Source organism: Nelumbo lutea, chromosome 1 (assembly GCF_056320005.1).
Source record: "Nelumbo lutea isolate HS-2025 chromosome 1, American lotus-T2T, whole genome shotgun sequence".
In the NCBI taxonomy this organism is placed as follows: domain Eukaryota; kingdom Viridiplantae; phylum Streptophyta; class Magnoliopsida; order Proteales; family Nelumbonaceae; genus Nelumbo; species Nelumbo lutea.
The window spans coordinates 151,145,715-151,165,131 of record NC_142684.1 but is presented as its reverse complement, the minus strand read 5'-3'; the positions used below and the strand labels follow the sequence as shown (position 1 = coordinate 151,165,131).

At 40.5% G+C, this 19,417-nt stretch overlaps 1 protein-coding gene across 7 annotated transcripts in view; it reads right to left on the bottom strand.

The window, feature by feature from the left end:
• The window catches only part of HT1 (Protein kinase superfamily protein), a 58,334-nt gene that overhangs the window by 3,934 nt on the left and 34,983 nt on the right, over positions 1-19,417 (bottom strand). The gene's annotated exons all lie outside the window — the stretch shown is intronic.

The window sequence follows — 19,417 nt, the reverse complement described above, 5'->3', positions numbered from 1 at the left end:
ACCAGAAGCAAGACAATGGATTATTAACAAAGGGTCAAGGAATATTATAATCCATGTGTGCATGTGTGAAACAAGGATTGATCCAATCTGTGCCCACAAATTCTGCTTCCTATAAAAAAAATAAAAAAATTCAGAGGACCAACACAACCAGATGAAAGTAATCATCCCATTCATGGTCTTCTCTCTAGAACACTTTTTTTTCTGATCATTCAAGAAAACATATATAGAATCATTCAATCAGATCAAAATTTTCCATATATGTACTTTGTAGCACCCTCAACTGATGGCCTGACAATATGCAAATAATAGTTTACAGTTCCTGTTGTGATATTTAAAGACTATTTACAGACTACAGTCAAGAAGGTATAGGTAATCTGGTCGACAATGATTATAGTTTAGCTTTTCATGCCCTCACACCCCTTCCCCTTCTCCCCTATTTAAAAAAATAAAAGGAAAAAAGATAAAAGAGACATGATACACTTTTGCAGAACTTTAGGTTAGTTGATTTATTGGTAGAACTTTTATCTCATTAGGGGTTTTACCAATTTCATATCCCAATAGCCTTTTGGTGATTCTTCAGACTTCAGAGTATGATTCTCATGTATTTATCTTTCAGCAGCTTTCTAAAAAGTACCAATAAAAATTCATTACCATTCCCTGTAAATAAAGACATTAAGTACTTCAGAAAATTTTCTTTTCTTTCTTTTTTCAATTAAAATTATTACTGTTTTAGTGGTTCAGATAAGTCCTGTTCAAAGAGAAAGAGAAAGAAGATGAAGAAAGCTGTCGAACTAGAGAGTCTAAACCCTCCTAGTCGACCATAATCTCTATTATATTAAAATAAGGGTACAAAGTCAAATATACCCCTACTTAAGTATGGGACAAGAGAAATAAAAAACAAAACAAAATTGCCACATCACTACACTACTTAAACTATAATGAAAAGACTAGGTTACCCTTACTCGACCAACTCTAACAATTACTTATGCTTCTGCATTTCTTCACATCATAGCACAAGATATACTATTTTCTCTAGTTTTCCTGAAGCAGCATATCCATTAAAATCAATTTTCTTTCCCTTTGTTCATATGTGTAATTTTCTTTTCTTTTCTTTTATTAATTAAGGGTAAGTTTTTTGTAACCTGAGAATCAAATCTACGTGAACCTATGGTGTAAACTAGGTATATGGAACTATGGATCTAATATGACTGATTTAGTATAGCAGTGGGTGAAGAGAGCATCTGAACCCAGGTAGGGGTAGCAATTGCAGGTTAGTGGTGTCATTTATGTTAACACGTGAGTTAATTGGTAACTTCCAGTTTGAATGTTCTCTTCTTTTTTCTTTTTCTTTTTTTTTTTTTTTTGTGAGAAAAGATAGCTTGTATTTTAAATAGGAAAGAGGAAGGGCGTACATGAGAGGATGTAAGGGGCCTTGCAAGAACAAAACAAGGGCCCAAAAAGCTGATTAAGGCAATATATTAGCACTATACAAAATATCCTTTCCCAAACCAGATCTAGCGAAACCATCTGCCACTTTGAAGGTTCTCATGATATTTACTCCAGATAATGAAAATGGAATCATTAAGAAATAAATTACTAATACTATCAGAAGTAGGGTGAAAGACACAAGCCTTTCATCTTTGCTCCCCAGCCCCACCTCAAAGGGGTTTGATAGTTATTCATAACTGCTGCACATCTTGTACCTAATCATTAATTCTGCAGATTTTAATAGATTTTCACTTTTCTGTTAAAAGAAACATCTTTAGCAGTTGTATGCAAGACTAACCAACATTACAAATCTATGTCAGAACCACAGAGCTTATGATGACAAGATGAAAGGTTGTGCATGAAATAGCAGTCAAATAACAAACCAATATATAGCTTTCTAGTCTAGTTACTATAAATATTGTTGGTTCGAGTGGTTTAAGTGTTGATGGGCTTATTTTATCTTTTATGTTTATGTTCTTAGTCTGTTATGGGCCTTTAGTTATTGGGCCTAAACCTGTTTTGTTTTATTTTATTATGCTTAGGTGTCCCATCACTAATCACAGGCATTTTAGTCTATTCCTGTAACATCTTATTGTAAATATATATTATAGCTTCTAGGGCCGGCTGAGAACATATTGCCATCCATTCTCAGATTTCTCTTCTTCTTCCTCTTCTACTGCTGTATTTCAGCAAACATGGTATCAGAGCTCCATTCAGCCTGACTGATTACAGCTAGTTCCTTTCTTTCCCTCTTCTCTCTTCTTTCTTTTCTTTTCTCTTATCTCTGCTACTGTGAAGAAGTCCTAGAACTGATCATAGACAACAGAAAGGACTGTGTCTAGGGTTTATCTTGGGTGTAGTGTCCTAGGAGAAGTTTTTTCCCAGCAGTTTATGCCCTACTAGTGGTTCTGCAGCAGTTAGTAGCCATTCGGCACAGATCTAGGAAGGACTGAGTGAACAGTCCTAGTTGTTGTCTGGGAGTTAGAACAGATTGCAGGGGTGGTCACAACCCAGGTTTGACTTCCAGAAGTGTTTTTTTATTTTTTTACCATAGAAGCTGCTCTCAGCCCAGAACTGGTTACAGAGAGTGCTTCAGTCCAGTTACAGAGGGTGTTTTCAGCCTAGTAACAGCTCTGGTAAGTCTGAAATCTTGTTCCTCTCATTGAGATTACAGCTTTGGTTGCTGTAAGAAGAAGAATATGTCTTCAATATCAAGAGAAGTGACCTCTAAGTACAATAGGACTGGTGGGAGGTCTTCAAACTTGGAAAACCCAAATATGCATAGCTTGCAGATCACCGGTGTGTTGTTAGATGAATACAACTTCAGAGAATGGTCTGTTTCAGCCAAGCTTTTCATTACTTCCAGGAACTTATGGGTTATCTAGATGGACAGAAACAGGAACCTAAAGAGGATAATGCTAGTTATTCAACCTGGCGTAAGGAGAATGCTATTGATGTCCTGGCTGCTTGCCTCAACGACTCCAATAGTAGCTAGGACTGTTCAGCACTTCCCTACAGCCTCTAAGATTTGAGAGAAAGTGTCTAAAACCTATGGACAGCGGAAAAACAATGCAATAATTTATAGGCTAACCCAAGATATTGTTGCATAGAGACAAGGGGATATGTCTGTTGCAACTTACTTTGCAACTTTAGAAGAACTGTGGATAGAACTAGACCACCACCTTGTACTTGATTGGGAAAATACAAGAAATAAGGAGAGGCATGATAAACAAATTGAAGAAGGCAGAGATTTTAAGTTCTTGGCTGGCCTAGACCCGATGTATGAGAGCATAAGATCCCAAATTTTGAGAAGGGATGAACTTCTCAATTTACATCATGTCTACTATCTTGTAAGGAATGAAGAGGTTAGAAGGAAAGAGATGCAAGTTGACATCCAAGTTCAGCCTGTTGAGCATTCAGCCTTGATTTCTTCAACCCAAAAAGGGGGCAAGCATTCAGACAAGAGGCATCTCAAGTGCTCTCATTGTAGAGGTGACAGACATTTGAAAGAGACATGCTGAATTCTTTATCCTCACCTAAAACCAGCTGCTTTATGGAAAGACAAGAAGTCTCAGAAGAGTCAAACAACAAGTGGAAATGTTGTCATAAGTAACAATGGTGAAAGCCCAAAAAACACACCTACAGTTGCACCATCTCTAATGGGACATATCACTAATTCCCGCACATCAGGGTCCTTTGATTTCACTGCTGATGAGGTAAAAATCCTTAGCCGAGCCATGGCTCGTCTAAGGAACAATTCCCTTGCTTCCACCTCTCTTGCCAAATCAGGTATTGTCTCTACTCACAGTGTGACTAGTCCTATAGTGTATAATTCTTGGATTATTGATTCCAGTGCTACTGACCACATGACACACATGCCTTCTTTATTTTCTTTTTATCATTTGATGTCTAGTCAAGATAAGATGAGAGTTGTTGATGGTTCCCTCTCCACCATCTCGGGGAAAGGAGAGGTTAACCTAAGCAAAGATCTCTCTCTTAAATCTGTTCTACATGTTCCCAATCTTGCTTCCAACCTCTTGTTTGTTTCTAAGCTTACCAAAAATTTAAACTGTTGCATAACATTCTTTCCTACTCATTGTGTCTTTCAGTATAGATTGACGAAGAGATAATGAGGATTCAATAGCTAGGTTACATTTCTGGCATGCTAGACTAGGTCATTTACCTTTTTCTTCAATGCAAGGATTGTTTCCTGAGTTGTTCAAGTGTGTTTTGAGTCAGAGTTTGGTTTGTGAAGTGTGTTAGTTGTCAAAACAATGCAGAACTCTTTATCCAATTTCTAGTAATGAAGTTCAACCTCCTTTTGATTTAGTTCATTCTGATGTATAGGGCCCTTCACCTCTTATTTCTATAGATGGCTTTTGTTACTTTATCAGCTTTATTGATCATTATTCACGATGCACATGGATCTACTTGTTAAAAGGGTGTGATGAAGTACCACGGATAACCATGACATTTTGTAAAATGATTGGAACTCAATTTGGTAAGAAAATTAAGCAATTCCGTTCATATAATGTTGCTGAATATTTTGAAAGCTCCTTGAATCTGTTCATGGAGGATGCAGGCATGTTACATCAGTCATATTGTGCTAGTACCCCTCAACAGAATGGGGATGTTGAGCACAAAAATAGACATTTATTTGAGACGGCTCGAGCCCTACTATTTCAGCACAAGATTCCCAAGCACTCTTGGTCTCAAGCAGTCCTTACAGCACCGTATCTGATAAATCGAATGCCATCTAGAGTGTTGGGTATGAGAACTCCTTTCTCTGTCCCTTGTCTTAACCTTCCAGATTTCCCTATTCCTCCTAGAGTCTTTGGTTGTGTGTGTTTTGTTCATGTCAATGATCCTAAGAAAACTAAGTTGGATCCTAGGGCTACAAAAGGGGTCTTTCTAGGGTACTCTCCCACACAATAAGATTATAAGTGCTATGATCCAGTTACCAAGAAAAACTATGTCACCAAGGATGTGGTGTTTTTCGAGTCTTAGTTCTATTTTCAGTCCTCCAGGAATCCTCTTCGGGGGGACTAGTAGGATGGAAGAGGATTCTTCTTCTCCCTCCTTTGTGCCTCTTTCAGCCTCGGGTCTTCCATCTTCTCCTCCTGATCCTCCAAGTTTTAGCTGCCTAGGTGAATCTAGTGAGACTCTCACTGAACCTGTTACTGCTCCTGACTGCCCAGGTGAATCTGGTGGGACTCCCACTAAACCTGTTATTGCTCCTGATGTTGAGAATGTGACTGATAACACTATTAGGCAATAGAAAGATATGAGAATCCCCTATAGAAGAAGGAAAAAAGATCCTCCAACTTATGGAAACAACCAATCGGACTCAGATCAAACTATCCCAATGGTTCCAGGTAATCCTATCACTCATACTTCTGATTTGGATCTTCCTATTGCTCTTCGTAAGCCTACCCATTCTTGTACTACTCGACGTCCCATTGCTGAATACGTTTCTTATTCATGTGTATCTCCTCGTTATTATTCCTTTGTGTCTACTTTTTCTTTTGTTCATGTTCCTGCTAAGTACTTAGAGGCAATGCCTGACCCTAGATGGAGAGAGGCTATGAATGAGGAAATGAAAGCCTTAATGAAGGCTAAGACTTGGGAATTTAGTGGATCTACCAGAAGGGAAGAGCACTGTGGGATGTAAGTGGGTGTTCACTATGAAGTACGAGGATGGGTCTATTGAAAGATATAAGGCTAGGCTAGTGGCAAAAGGGTTTATTCAGAAGGAAGGGATTGACTACAAGGAGACTTTTGCTCCAATTGCAAAGCTTAACACAATCCGAGTTCTATTGTCATTAGCTGAAAATTTTTCATGGGAGCTACATCAGTTGGACGTGAAGAACGCTTTCCTGAATGGCGATCTACATGAGGAGGTATTCATGAATCCTCCATTTGATTATGACTTTCATGAGAAGGTATGTAGGCTAAGGAAAGCATTATATGGACTTAAGCAATCTCCTCGAGCTTAGTTTGAAAGACTCTGTGGGGCCATGAAGAAAGTGGGATACACTCAGAGTGCTGCAGATCATACCTTGTTCATAAGAAAACAAGATAGCAAGCTTACAACACTCATAGTCTATGTGGATGATATGGTGATTACAGAGAACAATCCGGAAGAAGTAAAATGATTGAAGGAGTTCTTGGCATCTGAATTTCAGATCAAAGATTTAGGCCATGTGAGATACTTCCTTGGAATTGAAGTTGCAAGGTCACAAGAGGGCATTTATATATGTTAAAGGAAGTATATCCTTGGTCTCCTAGAAGAGACAGGTATGGTGGAGAGTAGACCAGCAAATACTCTAACAGAGCAAAAATATTGTCTCCAAGAATCGGTTGGAGAGGACTGCCCCGATAAAGAAAGATAGCAAAAGTTGGTAGGAAAATTGATATATCTATCTCTTACCCGACCTGATATAGCTTATCCAGTGCATGTTGTCAGCCAGTTCATGGACTCTCCAAAGATTCCTTATATGAAAGCAGTTGAAAGGATCCTCAGGTATTTGAAGACATGTCCGGGGAAAGGAACTTTGTTCAGAAAGCACAATAAAATTGAAATTGAGGCATATACTGATGCAGATTGGGCTGGATCAGTTGGAGATAGGAAGTCTACTTCCGGATATTGCACATTTGTTGGAAGGAATCTGGTTACATAGCGAATTAAAAAGCAAAATGTGGTTGCAAGATCAAGTGCAGAAGCTGAATATCGGGGCTATGGCACATGGTGTAGCAGAACTATTGTGGCTTATGACCCTCCTTGGTGAGCTCGGGATGAAGGTTGATGGTCCTCTCAAGCTGTATTATGACAACAAGGCCACCATCAACATTGCAAATAACCCAATACAACATGATATGACTAAGCATATTGAGATTGACCGACACTTTGTAAGAGAGAGAATTGTCTCGGGTGAACTTTAAATTCCTTATACTCCCTCTGAGATGCAAATTGTTGATTGAAAGTGTCCAGCCGAACAGAGAAGAGAAGAGAGAGAAAGAAGAAAGAAGAAGGGGAGAAAGTGTCGAACTGGTTAGTCTCTTCATCTAACCCAGTCGACCACATACTTAGCATTTGAAAAAATAAGATACAAAAGACTGAAATGCCCTTGCATGTGAGGAGACATACCACCAACGCAATACATAAAGGGAAAAGACTAAAATAACCTTCTCTAATTGACTCTAACACTCCCCCTCAAGCTGGAGAATATATATCATATAATCCCAGCTTGTTACATATGTAGCTCACTCTCCCTGAACTCAACTCTTTTGTGAACAGATATGCCCATTGATCACCTGTTCTCACATGCTCTGTCTTTACCACATCATTAATGACATTTTCCCTTACAAAGTGACAATCTACCTCTATGTGTTTAGTTCTCTTATGGAAAACTGGGTTGGATGAGATGCGAATTGCAGCCTAATTGTCACAATATAGCTTCATGGGTTTGCTTACTAAGAACCCGATTTCCTGCAATATATTCTTCAACCACACTAGTTCACATGCAATGTGTGCCATGGCCCTGTATTATGCTTCTGTATTACTTCTTGCTACCATCTTCTGTCTGATACAGATCCAGCCCTGTCTGCGTCAGTGTATCCAACTATTTCAAGATTACCCCCTGGCTTATACAGTGACCCACGACCTGGAACCCCTTTCAAATATCGCACAATCCTAAGAACTGCATCCCAGTGAGGTACCCGAGGACTCTACATAAACTGACTTATCGTACTGACAACAAATGAGATATCAGGCCTAGTGATAGTTAGATAATTCAGTTTTCCCACTAGCCTTCTATACCTTTCAGGATTATCAAACAATTCACCTGTGTCACTTCCCAACTTCACATTCAGCTCCATGGGGGTTTCAGTTGGTTTAGCACCTAGTAACCCTGTTTCTTCCAACAGATCAAGTACATATTTCCCTTTGACAGAGGTTTATGCCCTGCTTTGATCTAGCAACTTCTATACCCAGGAAATACTTCAATTTCCCAAGATCTATTGTCTAAAAGTGATCTTGTAGGAAGGTCTTCAATCTGTCAATCCCAACTTTATCACTGCCAGTTATGACTATGTCATCCACATAAACTACCAACAAGATCTTCCCAACCACATTCATAGCTAAATACTACATGATCAACTTGACATTGTCTCCTTCCAAACTCCTTCACCACCTCACTAAATTTTCCAAACCAAGCACGGTGAGATTGTTTAAGCCCATAAATTGCTTTCTTGAGCTTACACACCTTACCATCCCCCCCCCCTAAGCAATGGTTGCTCCATGTACACCTCCTCTAGAAGATCACCATGAAGAAAGGCATTTTTAATATCAAGCTGAAATAAAAGCCAATCATGCATGACAAATAAGGAAATTAACACATGGACGAAGCCAATCTTTGCAACTGGAGAGGTTTCAATATAGTCTACACCATAAAGTTGAGAATACCCTTTTGTAACTAAACGGGCTTTCAGGCGTTTCACTCTTCCATCCGGTAGATACTTAACAGCATACACCCATTTACAACCAACAACACGCTTACCTGGGGAGAGAGTGGTGAGTTCCCATGTTTGGTTGTGATGAAGAGCAGAGAGTTCCTCTTCCATGGCCTTCCGCCACCCTGGTGATGTAAGAGCCTCCTGAACATCCTTAGGAATGGATACAGAGGACAACAAAGTAATAAACTAGTGATGGAAAGCAGAAAGGTGAGATACAGAAATATAATTGGATATGGGGTGAAGTATGCAACTATGTTTACCTTTCTACAATGCAATAGGAAAGTCAAGATCAGAAGCCAAGTCAGATGTGGAAGAGGCTGGATCTGCCACCGGAGTAGGTGGTGGAGGTGCTGGCCTTTGTCGATGAGTATACACTTGAATATACTTGACGAATTGGTGGTCGTTCAGGACACTCCTGTAACGGGGCCGGGGAGACATAGGCACAAGAGGAACCACCGGAATGGAATCGTCAACCGGAAGAGGAAGAGGAACCTCCGTAGGCAAAGGATATGTATCGGAACCAGAGAAGTAAGGCACTAATTCAAAAAATGTAACATCAAGACAAAGGATTTTCGGGTAATAGGATTGTAGCATTTAACCCTTTTTGGGTCCTAGAGTAGCCAAGGAAGACACATTTAATGGTGCGAGCATCCAACTTGTCTAAATCAGGACCAAGATTCTAAACAAAGCACACACACCCTAAGATTCTGGGTGTCAAGGGAAATGGAGACAAAGTAGGAAACAAGATAGAGAACGGAGAACGACCATCGAGAACAAATGTGGACATGCGATTAATGAGAAAACAAGCAGTAAGGACTGCATCACTCCAAAATCATTTAGGAACATTCATATGATGAAGAAGAGACCGAGTTGTTTCAAGTAGATGTCTATAGTGTAGGCACAAGAGGTCTGATGAATTATACCATGTTGTTCTAGGTATTGCTGAAAGGAAGAAAGAAAATACTCTCTACCATTGCCATAACGAAAAATTTTAAGTGAAACACCAAATTGTGTATGCACTTTAGCATGAAATTTTTGGAAAATGGAAAATAATTCACTTCTTTCTTTCATTAAATAAAGCCATGTCATTCTGGAACAGCCATCAACAAAAATTACAAAAATATCTGTAACCATTGTACGATTCAATTCTAATTGGACCCCAAACATCCGAATGAACTAACTCAAAATGACATACGACTATCAACTCTAGAACTGAAGGAAACCCGGTGGTGTTTTCCATACTGGCACAACTCACACTGCAAAGATGACTGACTACTCAATGATGGAACAAGAAGCTTGAGAACTTTAAGAAATGGATGGTCGAGTCTACAATGCTACTGAAGAGGAGTCAAGGAGGTTTGAAGCACAACTGCAGAGCCTCCACCGTCAAGATAATACAATCCGCCAGCTTCATGCCCTCCACTAATCTTCTTCCCCATCGTTAGATCCTGAAAACATAAGAGGAAGGGTAAAATGTGATAGAACAATTGAGAGATTTAGTTAGTTTGCTAACGAACATAAGATTAAAAGGAAACTTGGGAACATATAACACAGAAGACAAAGGTAGAGATGCAGTGGCAACATTACCAACACCATAGATGGGGGAAGTAAATCAATTAGCAAGGGTAACGTTATTTGATGTAGAGGTTGGAGAAAGGGAGGAAAACACAGCTGGAGTCCCAATCATGTGATTGGAGGGTGAAGGTTTGGATGCTAGGCAAGCTATACCTGAATGAGCAAGAGTGGCAGTGTTCTAGAGTGTAGTGGCCTGAAGAAATTTCTCATACTCCTCTCTGGGAATACTCATCATCTCCCTCCCACAAGTAGTTGTGATTGTAGAAGATATTGGATCAACTAGTTGAGTATCACTAACTTCACTACCACCAACAGCTGCATGATTAGCCCATGTGGATGGTGGGTCATGTAAATCATAACAAAAATTAACTGCGTCATTCTCTTCCACAATGTGTGCACTTCCTTGTTGTGCTCCCCCTTCCTCTTCCACGGCCTCCCCCTAAATCATGACCTCCTCCACTGGTATAACCACCCATAGGATTACCAAGGCCCCCTTAACTGTACAGCCACCTCCTCTTTGCCCATAAGAACCACCTCAAGTACTAACCAGTGCTGATCTATCGAAAGTTATGTTACTCTCTGAGGGGCTAAGAGATAACCTACCGAGACGAGCAAACACTTCTTCAAGAGTCAGGAGAGTAGATCCTCCTAATATTTGTGCCCTGACTGGTTCATACTCTGCTTTCTTTTCCACCAAGAACCGCATAACATCAAGTTGTTCCCTTTGTTACTAAATTTTAACGTCCGAGGTTAAGGGACGATAGATGTTAAGTTCATTCCGAAGATTTTTCATGCTAGAATAATATTCTTCAAGAGTCTGATTTCCTTGCTGCAAACTGAAGTATTCTCGATAAAGTTGATAAACCCTTATAGTGTTGTCTTATCCCGAATAGAGTTTCTTGGCATGTTCCCATATATCCCTCGCTGTATCTAAAAACATGAAGTAAACACTGATTTTTTGGCTCCATTCTATTCCACAACCATGTCATGATCTGAGCATCATCTTGCTCCCAATCACTAAAACCCGGGGATTCAGCACTCAGTTTCTCCTCCCGTACATGTTTCACTTTCTTCTTGGCCTTCAGAAACACTTCCACCGACTTGGCCCATAGAACATAGTTTTCACCGTTGAGTTTGATGGATGTCATTTGTACACTTAAAAATTCAGGGGATATCATCACACTCGATTTCTAGTCACCACTCAAATCACCCACCGATGCCATATCACTCTACGAAGCTGGTCACAAAAAAAATTCAGCTAATGCACTACTGTCCTTCTACTTCCACACCAACACACTTAAAGTTACCACTAGCTTGCCCTAGCATGCATTCGGCCACTTTAAACACCACTGATCTGCGCACAAGCAGATTTAAAAACACCCAAAATCCCTCTTGAAACTGCTCATTAGAGGGTCAGACCACAACCACTACACCTACTCGAACACCACAGCTGTCACATATAGTGACAGCAGTCCACACACAAACAAAACCTTGGGTTTCTTGTTCACTCGAACTGCTGTAATCGCCTACTATCACCAGAACCAGAAATCTGGGTTACTTCACAGTCCTCTAACCCAGATTTCTCACACCATAAAAAAGAGTTTTGCAGAACCCTTACTGTCGTGAAACCTTAGGTATTGCCGCAGAAACAGAAACCCTACTGTCATGAACCTCTAGATGCTGCCGCAGAGACCTGAGTTTCTTCTTCTTTAATCCAGATTTCACACACCCAGAAAGAAAAAAAAAACAAGAAAATAAAGGAGAAGACAAAAGGTTGCAGTTGGCTTCTAATACTGGTGCTCTGATACCATGAAAGTGTTCAGCCGAACAGAGAAGAGAAGAGAGAGAAAGAAGAAAGAAGAAGGAAGGGGAGAAAGTGTCAAACTGGTTAGTCTCTTCGTCTAACCCAGTCAACTATATACTTAGCATTTGAAAAAATAAGATACAAAATGTAATCTGAAGAGCTATACTCGAAGTAGCAAGGAGGAGAAGAGAACCACAGAACTGAAGAGAATGTCGAACTGTACTAGGCAGTCGACCAGTCTTTTATTTATAGATGAACATAAGACTGGGCTAATAAGAACTCTTATCAACCGAACATCACTCTAACATTCTAACACTCCCCTTCAAGCTAAGCATGGATATCAATCATGTTTAGCTTGCCAAGTATGTCCCTGAACTTTGTTGATGCTAGCCCTTTTGTTAATACATCTGCAATCTGCATCTCTGATGGAGTATAAAGTACACAGAGTTCTCCTGAAATAATTCTCTCTGACAAAGTGTCGATCAATTTCAATATGTTTTGTCTTGTCATGTTGTACGGGATTGTTGGCAATGTTGATAGCAGCTTTATTATCACAATACAGCTTGAGAGGACCCTCAATCTTGATACCAAGCTCATTAAGGTGAGTTCTAAGCCATAAGAGTTCAGCAACCCCGTGTGCCATAGCCCGGTATTCTGCTTCTGCACTTGATCTAGTGACAACATTCTGCTTCTTACTGTGCCATGTGACTAGGTTTCCTCCCAAGAATGTACGGTAACCTGAGGTTGATTTTCTGTCTCCAACAGACCCAGCCCAATCAGCATCAGTGTAGGCTTCAATTTCAAGTCTGCTGTTTTTTTCTGAATAGAATTCCTTTCCCTGGGCAAGTCTTCAAGTATCTGAGGATTCTTTCCATTGTTCTCATATGAGGGGCCTTTGGTGAGTGCATGAATTGACTGACAACATGCACTGCATAGGCAATGTCTGGCCGAGTAAGGGATAAGTTTATTAGTTTTCCTACCAATTTTTGGTACCTTTCCTTATCACGGTATTCCTCACCCATTGATTCTTGTAATCCATGGCTTGGTTCTATTGGAGTGTCTGTTGGCCTGCACCCCATCATGCCTGTTTCCTCTAGGAGATATAGCACATACTTTCTTTGACATATGTAGATTCCTTCTCTTGATCTAGCAACTTCAATCCCAAGAAAGTATCTCAGATTTCCCAGGTCTTTGATCTCAAATTCTGAAGCTAAGAACTCCTTCAGCCTCTTCATCTCTTTCACATCATTTCCAGTAATCACCATATCACCCACATACACAATGAGTGTTGTAAGTTTGTCATCCTGTCTCCTTGTAAACAATGTATGATCTGCACTGCTCTGAGTGTACCCTACTTTCTTCATGGCCAAACAAAGTCTCTCAAACCATGCCCGGGGAGATTGCTTCAAACCATATAATGCTTTCCTTAGTTTACATACCTTCTTTCCAACATCATATCCAGGTGGGGGTTCCATGAATACCTCTTCATGAAGATCACCATTTAGGAAGGCATTCTTCACATCCAGCTGATGAAGTCCCCAAGAGAATTTTGCTGCTAGTGACAGTAGAACCTTGATTGTGTTGAACTTTTCTACTGGGGCAAAGGTTTCCTTGTAGTCAATTCCTTCTTTTTGTGTAAATCCCTTTGCCACAAGTCTAGCCTTGTACCTCTCAATTGACCCATCTTCCCTATGCTTTACTGTGAATACCCACTTAAACCCAATAGTGCCTTTCCCCTCTGGCAGGTCCACCAATTCCCACGTCCTTGCTTTCATTAGGGCTTTCATCTCCTCATTCATGGCTTCTTTCCACCTTAGATCAAATGCCGCCTCTGAATACCTAGAAGGGATACATACAGAGGAAAGAGTAGACACAATGGAGTGATAGGCAGGGGATAAGTGTGAGTAAGAAACATAATCAGCTATGGGATGCCGAGTGGTACAAGAGCGAACAGGCTTACGGAGAGCAATAGGAAGATCCAGATCTGAATTGAGTGAGTCAAAATTACCTTGGATTGCAGAGACAGATTGATCTGAGTTCAACTGGTTGCAATCATGAGGTTGAGGGGCCTTCTTCCTTCTATTGTATGTAAGTATCTCTTTCTCTTGTTCACCGGAACCTTCAAAAGCATCAGCCGAATCTGGAGAAGTAACTGGCACAGTGGGAGTCTCACTAGGTTGACCCAGAATGTTACAGCTAGTAGTAGTGGAAGGTGATGAAATGGGAACAAAAAAGAAGGGAGAATGAGAATCCTCTTCCATCCCACTACTCTCCCCCTGAAGAGGATTCTGAGAAGACTGGAAATAGGGTTTAGACTCAAAAAAAACTACATCTCTGGTGACATTTTTTCTTAGAGACAGGATCATAATACTTATACCCCTTTTGTGTAGGAGAGTACCCCAAAAATATTCCCTTTGTAGCCTTAGGATCTAGCTTGGTTTTCTTTGGATCCTTAACATGTATGAAGCATGTACAGCTAGAAACCCGTGGGGGAAGAGGAACTTCTGGAAGAGTGGAACACAAAACAGAGAAAGGGGTCTTCATACCCAATACCTTAGATGGCATCTGATTTATCAGGTATGATGCACTGAGAACAGCTTGAGACCAATATTGCTTGGGCACATTGTGCTAGAAAAGAAGGGCTCGAGTTGTCTCCAATAGGTGTCTGTTCTTGCGCTCAGCAACCCCATTTTGCTGAGGGGTGTAAGCACATGATGATTGATGTAACATGCCTGCATCTTCCATGAATGAGTTCAGGGATCTTTCAAAGTATTCAGCTGCATTGTCTAAACGGAATTGCTTGATCTTTTTATCAAATTGTGTTTCAACCATCTTGCAAAACATCATAGTTATCCAGGGAACTTCATCACGTCCTTTCAACAGATAAATCCAAGTGCACCGAGAATAATGGTCAATAAAACTGATAAAGTAACGGAAGCCATCAATGGAAACAATGGGAGAAGGACCCCAAACATCAGAATGAACCAAATCAAAAGGGGCTTGAATTTCATTTCTAGAAATTGGATACATTGATCTGCATTGTTTTGACATTTGACACACATCACAAATTAAACTCTGACTCGGAATGTCCTTACATAATTCAGGAAACAACATTGCTAAAGAAGAAAAAGACAAATGACCTAGCCTAGCATGCCACAAGTGCAGCCTAGCTATTGACTCCACACATTCTGGACTAGTAGTAGAAGCTTGCAAGGCTGAGCTGACATCTTCATCAAAATAGTAGAGGCCCCCATACTCATGACCACTCACAATCGTTCTCCTCGCCAATCTGTCCTGGAAAACACAATGAGAAGGAAAGAAAGTTATATTGCAGTTCAAATTTTTTGTAAGCTTTGAAACAGACAACAGATTTGATGTAAGACTAGGAACATGTAGGACTGATTTAAGAGAGAGATCCTTGCTTAGGTCAACCACCCCCTTTCCATTCCAGAGATGGTGGAGAGGGACCCATCAGCTACTCTCATCTTATCCTGGCCAGACAACAAATGATATGTAGAGAATAAGGAGGACATATGTGTCATATGGTCAGTGGCTCCGGAATCAACCACCCAAGAGGTAGAATTAATGGAACTAGTTGCACTAAATGCAAAGGTTGTACCTGATTTGGCAAGAAAGGTGGAAGCTAAAGAATTGTTCTTCAGACGGGCTAATGCCCAATTGAGAACCTCTACCTCACTACTGTGAAGCCCGAAGTACTTGGTCCAGAGGAGTCAACAGCCTACCTTGCGGTGGAAGAGGACACTGTCTGAGTACTCTGTGAGTTGTCACTACTATTGTTGGTGGCAAGATTCCCACTTATTGTGTGGCCCTTATGTTGCCTTTTGTCCTTTCTCAGAATAGCTAGCTTCAGATGAGGGTACAAGACCCAACATTTCTCCTTTGTGTGTTTCTCACCACCACAATGGGTACACTTCAGGGACTTCTTGTCTGAAAATATATTCCCCTTAGTGGAGACTAAGGCTGAATGTTCTCCAGGTAGTTCTGTTGAATGTGTCTGGGAGTCAACTTGCATCTCCTTTCTCCTTACTTCTTCATTCCTCACCAAGTAGTAGACATGGTGAAGCTCAAGTAATTTCTCTCCCTAAAATCCGTGGCCTTATACCTTCATATACAAGGTCAAGACCCGCCAGAAACTTGAAGGCTCTGCCCTCCTCAATCTGCTTGTCATGCCTCCCCTTATCATTGGCATTTTCCCAATCCAAAATCAAGTGGTGGTCAAGCTCTTCCCAAAGGCCTTCTAGTGTTGCAAAGTAGGTTGCCACGGACATGTCTCCTTGCCTTAGGGCTGCAATGTCTTGGTTCAACCTGTAGATTCTAGCATTGTTCTTTTTCTGGCCATATGTCTTAGATACTTTCTCCCAAATTTTAGCAGCTATAGGGAAGTGATGAACAGTTCTGGCCACCCTAAGAGTCATAGAGGCCAGCAACCAAGACATGACTGTGGCATTTTCCTTGCGCCACACGGTGTATTTAGGACTGCCAATTTCTGGTTGTTTCTTGTCTCCATCCAAATAGCCAGTGAGTTCACGAGAGGTAATGAACAGCATTGCAGAGACGGGCCACTCTGAAGTTGTACTCATCCAGTAGCACACTTGTAATCTGCAAACTGTGCAGATTAGGGTTTTCCAGGTTTGAGGACCTTGTGACAGGTCTGTTATCTCTAGAGGAAACTTCACCGGATAGTGAGGACATCCTGGCTTCAGTCCAAGAGTTGTTCACAGTACTATAGGTGATTCTGTTAAGGACTGGCCAAAGTGGTCACTGTGTTCACAGTACTGGTAGAAGTGTTCACAGTTCGGGTACAGTAGCAAGTAGAGGTCTATAACTGAACCAGTTCACAGTGCTGGTAAAAGATTAAGGCTGCAACTGTGTGGTGCAAAAGTTGTCGCAGTTCTGGTAAAAAGTAAAGGTCTTGCTGATGCACCGAGACTGCAACTGTAGAAGCTGATGCACCGAAACTGCAACTGTAGAAGAAGCTAAGTCTTTACCACTTGTTCTGCACAAGTCTTGCTGGAGCACGAAGCTGTAACTGTAGAGGAAGTTCTCCCCCTTTCGGCTAGTGCTAGGACTTCTGAATCAGCCCTCAACCAGGTCTGTCCTATACAGACCTCTCTTAGTAGCCCAATAGCTACTACTTGCTGGAAATAATCTAGTAGGACATCTACTTCTGGGTCTTATTTCCCTTGAGTCCTACAACCAAGAGAAACCCTAGGTTCGAACTTGCTTTATTCTCTTACACTCCTAGGTCTTTACTGCAGCAACCCAGAAAAGGAAGAGAGAAGATGAAAAGACAGCAAGAGAAGAGAGTGCACCTGCTGAAACTAGGAAGGAGCTAATGCTCTGATACCATGTAATCTGAAGAGCTATACTCGAAGTAGCAAGGAGGAGAAGAGAACCACAGAACTGAAGAGAATGTCGAACTGTACTAGGCAGTCGACCAGTCTTTTATTTATAGATGAGTATACTACAAGGTACAAGAAATTACTGGGATGCCCCAGATTAGTGATGGGACACCCAGATGACTTAAATCACTAAACAGGATTAGGCCCATTAACACAGGCCCAATTACAAGATAAGTTAAATATAAGACTGGGCTAATAAGAACTCTTATCAGCCGAACATCACTCTAACATTCTAACACAAAAGACTGAAATGCCCCTGCATGTGAGGAGACATACAGCCAACACAATACATAAAGGGAAAAGACTAAAACACCCTTCTCTAACTGACTCTAACACTGATGTTTTGACAAAAGGACTATTTTCAGTGAAGTCCATAGGCTTACTTGGCAAACTAAACATGACTGACATCCATGCTTAGCTTGAGGGAGTGTTGGTTTGAGCGGTTAAGTATTGGTGGGCTTATTTTATCTTTTATATTTAAGTTCTTAGTCTGTTATGGGCCTTTAGTTATTGGGCCTAAACCTGTTTTATTTTATTTTATTATGCTTAGGTGTCCCATCACTAATCAGGGGCATTCTAGTCTATTCCTGTAACATCTTATTGTAAATATATATTATAGCTTCTAGGACCGGCTGAGAACATATTGCCGCCCATTCTCAGACTTCTTCTCTTCTTCTTCCTCTTCTACTGCTGTATTTCAGCAAACAAATATGACAAAGCAATTGATGAATAAGGGCTAGGAACCTTCCTCTCAATGAGAAATCACACACTTCAAGAATTTACCAGCAGACTACAAATTGTACCCATTCTATGGGTAGGGACAAGTGTTGTTTCGTTTTGTTATATTTCAAATAACTAAGTTCATGAGAAGTTTACCCAATAAAAAACCAAAGTTGATGAGAAAAATGATGGTCACCATAGTCAATCCATGGTAAGATTGTACATCTGGTTATCTCATTGAACACCATATAAGTGTGGAGGTTTCTTAAGAGAAGGACAAACATTATGGGAGAAAATCTTTAACAAGGAGAAAAAAGTATGTAGGAAAATACAGTAAGCCCACTTTCCATTAATCAGAATGAACAACCTCACCCAAACAATTATTTGCCTTAGTTGATACATAGTAGTTGGCAATTATATATAGAATTGGAATTTGGCATTCTAATATTGAAGACTACAAACATACCATAAGAGCACAACACCACAAAATGTACTTGTATCCACAATAAAAAACTTTTCAAGTGCACTTCACTTTGTCAAGCTGAACTACAATATAAAAATTACACCACTGAGATAACCATTCCTTAACACTATGAAAGTAAGACATGGTAGAACTGCAGGAGCTATGAGAAACATGAGAAATATCTGAGATACCTACCTAAGCAAAAGTGTTCATTGTTTAGGTGTAGCAAAAGGCCTCCTGTTATCAATGCCTATAACCATCCTTTTAAAGATATCTTTTACATCATTCTATGAGATGGTGTTCATCCTGCCTGAAGGGAGGATGAGCAGAATCCCAGTAGTTTCATTACACCATGTAATTGACAATCTTCACTGGTATGGCAACGAATAAATTCATAACATTTTATTTCTTGAATGATCGGTGTCCCATAAGGAGAATTCATCAAATCAGCATAGTGACCATAACCATCCACCAACCTTTTCTTTGCCTCAGCCACCATAGCTTCTACCACAACCACAAGGGACTCAATCATCCAGCACAAATTTCAAGTAACTAGCACTGGGACCTACAGCATGATGGCTCTTTCTTCTTGTTAGAGTTAGCCGAATAAGGGTAGATTAGTCATCTCACCTTGGTTAAGTTATGAGCTTATGTGGCAGTCTTATTAGAGGTTCTCTGTCCCATACTTAAGTAGGGGCAGTTTAGTCCTTGTACATTTAATTAGAATCCTAATCACTATTAAGAGGTCGACTGATAGGGTTTAGCTATCAAGTTCGACAGTTCTTTCATCTTCTTCTTCTTCTCTTCTCTTTCTTCTTCTCCTTACTGGTTCGGGCTACTGTAGCTACAGTAGCACGGAAAACATGGTATCAGAGCGTGACAACTTCAGTTCGTGACCTGTTTCAGTTCGTGCTTCAGTTCTCTCCTTTT